Source organism: Manis javanica, chromosome X, assembly GCF_040802235.1.
Source record: "Manis javanica isolate MJ-LG chromosome X, MJ_LKY, whole genome shotgun sequence".
In the NCBI taxonomy this organism is placed as follows: domain Eukaryota; kingdom Metazoa; phylum Chordata; class Mammalia; order Pholidota; family Manidae; genus Manis; species Manis javanica.
The window spans coordinates 29,579,278-29,584,677 of NC_133174.1; the positions used below are offsets into that span (position 1 = coordinate 29,579,278).

At 45.0% G+C, this 5,400-nt stretch overlaps 1 pseudogene; it reads left to right on the forward strand.

Moving 5' to 3' along the window:
* Positions 1–536: 536 nt before the first annotated feature.
* LOC140847455 (protein FAM47E pseudogene) lies at positions 537–3,080 on the forward strand (annotated as a pseudogene).
* The last annotated feature ends 2,320 nt before the right edge of the window (positions 3,081–5,400 follow it).

Genomic DNA, 5,400 nt, shown 5'->3' on the forward strand with positions numbered 1-5,400 from the left:
TGACTAACCATAACAACAGCTGGGGAGTACGTGGGGGAAATGCAATTCTAACACACTGCAAGAAGGAATGCTAAATAGTACCACCACTTTGGGAAAGTTTGGTGGTTTCTAGAAATGCTAAACAGCTATCATATGCTCCCACCATTTGATTCATTGCTTAAGTTTATGAGTAACTTTAGATATGGAAGCATATATGCACTCAAAGACATGAACACAAACATTTGTGGCAGTTTTATTTGTAATAGCCTGCAGCCAGCAACAACGTACATGTCAACCCAAGGAGAATGGCTAAATAAAATGTGCCATGCCCATGCAATGGAATAGTACTCTGCAATGAAACGGAACGTGGGGCTGGGGCCCATCCAGGGAGAATGCGGACTGCGCAGGGGCGCCTGAGCAGACCCACCTCCAGGAAGAATGCGGCTGCACCTGGCTACGGGAAAGCAAAACACTGGAGCAGGTGGTCGCCCAGCGGCACCATGGCGGACAAGAACTGGCTGTTAGCGCCGGGCCCTCTGGAACCGATGTCCCTGGGCATGAACTCCAAGCCGTGTTACAAAGATAAGTTGACTTCCAAGTGTCCCACAAAGCAAAAGAACAGGGTTCAGAAGTGCCCCCACCTTTCTGGACAGCAGGCAGTGGATTTTTGTGAAAGAAGGGCTGGACGACTTCAGGTGGGGCTGCCCACCTTGTGATGATTTGTTCACTCGCAGAACCAAGGAGGGCTTTCTCCCCTTGATTGCTCACAGAGTGCCCCAACCTGCCCCCAAAATGAGTCAGAAAAAGGTGCACAAGGGAGCTGACCTGTGTTCCATGCTCTCGCCAGCCCAACTGGCACGGAAGGCATTCAGAGAGGACGTTGAATCCCACCTGACCAAGCATCCCTTGGCTCTCTACCCTAGTCTGGAGAAAGATCTACCTGCAGACCTATTGCTAAAGGTGCTGGAAGTGCTCGATCCTGACAGGAAGCTGGAGGACACATGGGCTTATTGTCAGGGCACCAGGAGAAGAATGAAGTCTCCCACAAAGCTTTTTGAAAATCATCCTGCCAGAGTCCACCCGGAACCTTCCAAGAACACCCCCGTGTCACATCAAGACAAGGTGCTTCATGAAGAAAGGAAGGCAAGCAGAAAGGATTCAGTCAAAAGTCCTCCTCCTCATACAAAAGTACCCAGAAGAATTCCTGAATTCCGCAAGTGGGCTGCTTCTTTTGCAGCTGTGGACACCGATGAAAAGTTCGTTATGAAACAGTTGGACATGAGCTATCAGCACAAACTGACCCATGAGCATGCCTCCATAAATAAACTAACCCGGGTTTCTTCAGACCTGATACACAGCTTGGGGGTAAATAAAATGGAGAAGACAAAACTCTCCTTACAGGAAGAAAACTGGGAGAGGAAACTCAGGAAACCACATGATCCTTACAAACGCAACTGGGTGAAGATAAGGTCTGGAGCATGGTACCTGAAGCCCAAGCTGCGGAAAAAGCGAAAATACGATGAACCTTTGATGGACCCCAAGGTCTCACTTGAAGATCAGTATGAAAGAGACATTCTTGAAGACCTTAAGGGAACAATTGCCTTTAAAGGTTTCATTCTAAGCAAGAGCTACAAGATGCCGAACTTACTTGCGAGGTTTACCAGGAAGGGATGGAGATACGATTCTGTTATGACTCCTGTACACGAAGTAATAAAAATCACAGAAGAAGAACCATGGGAAGATAATTAAACAGCTTTTTATTTATTTGATTACTTTCTCGTTACTTGGTTATTTCTCTCATTTTAAACATCAAACAGAATTCCTGACGAACATCCATCCCAACATGGACACAACTTTGAAGTGCGACATCCAGAAATTTAACATCTAATGCTTATGAACATTTCTCAGTGACCTTCTGCTTGGGTTCATCGATATTTTATATACTTTATAAGCTATGAAATCAATACTCACATATATTCTCACATTTGTATAATGTAAACATTACATTGTTACATCAATTATTTATAAAAAGCAAACCACGAATAAAAGAATTACTTGAAAAAAAGAAATGTTTTACTTATGTCAGCTACAACCTGGGATGCATCTCAAAATAATTCTGCTGACTAAAAGACCTGTTGTAGCTCCACTTACATTAAAATGATAATGAGCTAATTATAGCAGTTATTTTGCTCAGCAAAACATGAAATCTGTAGCCAAGGTAATGTTAGATTCATTTAATAAGGAAATACTTATCTCCCCTATTAGAATCGCATCAAGCCCTAAAACGAGATTGAAAGTTTTTCATCAAAATTACGGGTGAGGCTTTCCTTGTTTTATCATACCTCCCAATTGAATACATTAAAATTTTTTCACCATATTCATAAAAAATCACCATGAAACAGTGTTCCTATGTAACTCAGGTGCAAATCTTGTACGCAAGACAGGTCTGTGTGAGCAAAACTACGCAGCGACATCAAACATCCTCACATATCTATTCAAGTGTAATTAATCTTGCATTTCACAAATAGTCAATTAAAATTCACTCTTAAATTTAAAATAAGAAATCAAGCAACTTCTTTACATTTCCAAGATAACAGGTAAAAAACTTTCTGGGACAAGTAAATTTGTATCTAGAAAGATTTGTAGCGCAGATCTCAAGTGTACTTCTGCTTCCAGTAATGAAGGAATCCATCTGCAAATGGAAGCATATGTCTATACACTTTAGCACTTTGAATATGTCATGTGACTCCCTTCTGGCCTGCAAAGTGTTTGCTGAGAAATCTCCCAATGGCCTGATGGGGGTTCCTTGTACGTAACAATTTGTTTTTCTCTTGCTGATTAAAGGGATTCTCTCTTTAACTTTTGACATTCTGATTATTTGTCTTAGTGTGGCTCCCTTTGGGTTCATTTTATTTAGAACTCTCTGGGCTTTCTGGACCTGGATGTTGAGCATTTCCTTCCCTAGGTTAAGGAAGTTTTCAGTCATTTTGTCTTCTAAGAAGTCTTCTACCCCTGGGATAGAAGACTTCTTCACTCACTCTTCTTCTCCTGGGATACTATAATGTAATTATTCTTTTGCTTGATCTTGTCCCAGAAGTCCCTTAAGTTATCTTCCTTTTCTAAAATTCATTTTTCTTTTTGCTGCTCCATCTGGGTGAGTTCCATTGCTTTATCCTTCAGCTCAGTGATCCATGCTTCTACTTCATCCAGTCTGCTGTTGAACTCCTCTAGTGTGTTTTTCAGTTCAGTCATTTTATTCTCTCGCTCTGTGACTTCTGTTTGGTACCTTCTTAGGTTTTTCTATCTCTGCTGAAGTTCTCACTGTGTTCACCCATTCTTCTCCCAAATCTGCTGAGCATCTTTGTGACCATTACTTTGAATTCTTCATCAGGTGGGTTACCTATCTCTGTACCAGTAAGGTCTTTTTCTGATGTTCTGTCTTGTTCTTTTGTTTGGAACGTATTTCTGTTTCCTCATTTTTCTCACTGTTTCCATGCTTTAGGTGAAAGCACTACCTTTCTGTCTGAAAGGAGTGTAGGTGACGATCCTTCTCATTAAACCTTGCTCTAGCTCTCGTCTCTCAGACCTTGGGGATTGTCTAAACTGCCTGATTTATTCTTGATATACCAGTGGTTAAGGTGTGCCAAGACCTGCCAGTGAACCAAGGGAAGGAATCATATTTAGCACCTAGTTTCAGGCTGATTGTAAGCCAGACCCTCAGACAGCAGCTTTTAAAGTATGTAAATATATGCAGCTCGGTGCGGCCACAATTATTATCCCTGTTGGCCCCCAGACTAGTTGATCTGGAGGTGTTCTCTGGGTGACAGCAAAAAGCAGGGCTCCAGACAGTATGTTAGCACTCCTTTTTGGGAAGTGTCATCAAGGTGTCATGAGGCCAAGGGGCTGCACAAGGATGGTGTCTCCCTGCTTGTTTTCCCTGGAGTGCCTCCTCAGCCTCCAGATGTGTGGGAAACTTGAAGCCTATCTCAGGCTAAAGCTTCAGGCTGAGTAAACAGGCCTTTTTCACAGGAAGACTGGGGCTGTGTTTCAGCCTGCTGTCTGTGCAGTGCCCTGGGGCGGGGGGGGGGGGGGCCTGCCAAGAGCTGTCTTTCCTTTTGTTACAGTCCACCAACCCTCTTGACCAACAGAGTCAGGCAATCACTGGGTGTCCCCTCTGTATGCTGCGCAGTCTGCCGGCGGCTTCGGTAAGGCAACTGGAGAGTGCCGAGGGCAGGGCCGAGTTGCTGGCCTCAGCAATGCAGCGAGAGTGCCTTGTCTGTGTGTGTGCTCTGGCTTTAGGCTGGGAGTGGGAGAGTGCCTTGTGTGCTCCTGCTTGCCAGCCCCATCCCAGGGAGCAGGGGAATGTGGCAACCCTCTGCGTTGGCACACTTCAGCCATGGCACGTGAGAACTCTGACCGTCTGCGTTTGCCCGACCACCCCTAGCGCGGGAGCGGGGGTGTGCTGCAACCACCCAGGCCCCGCCAGCTCAGCATGTGCCACGGCCTCTTGCCCCCACCCACTGGCATCAGCTCTTTGATCACATTACCTCCATTACACTTGTCCTCGTCTCAATAGAGACATTAATCCCCCCAGTCAGACTCTGATTTTGTTACTGGCAATAAATGAACCAACGTCAAATTTCAATTTCAATTATTCCACCTGCTTCTTACTTTGCTGAGCACCCCTTTCAATACCCCAAACCTCCAATTCTTCACTTCCAACACGGTTTCCAGTCCAATGACCCTTACTCCCCGTCCAGAATTCATCAGGCCTTATGTTTTCAGTTCCTTCCTTTCCCAGCTTAGATTCCACTGTTCACTTCTATCACTTCTTTGAGTACACTTTTTGCCCCCTTGCCTGCCCCTCTCTCCCTCTCTCCTTCTCCCAGTGTTCCCCACGAGGCAAGACAGAAGTGGGTCTCACAGGAAGTTTTCCAGAATGCTGAGGAACCCAGAAGTTCACAATGGGGTCTCTTTTCCCCACTAGAAGGTGTGGCTCTGTGCTGGCCTGGGAGAGGGGCTGTGTGGTAAAAGTGAAACTGCTCCTCTTATACTGCTAATGTGGTTTTCTTAGTTTTGATGGCCCAAGGTGGGTGCTTCAGCCTCACTCCCAGGTTCTGGGATTTTCACAAAGGACTCTGGTCTGTGGACAGTTTCTGACTGGTTTTTCTGTGAGGAAAACTAAACTCAAGAACCTCTTATTCTGCCACCTTGCTGATTTCACTTCCCCGATCAGACTTTCTTTCTAGCATCCAGTGGGGGGGGGGGGGGGGGAGGGCCGGGCGGAATAACTAACTTCTAAAAGCCACTCAGATCTACTAGACATTGCATATTTGCATTCTTCCCTTCATTTGCTTAATTAGAAACATATTCAGCTTTGTGAACTATCCTATTTTTCACAATATAGCATAGAATATCAGA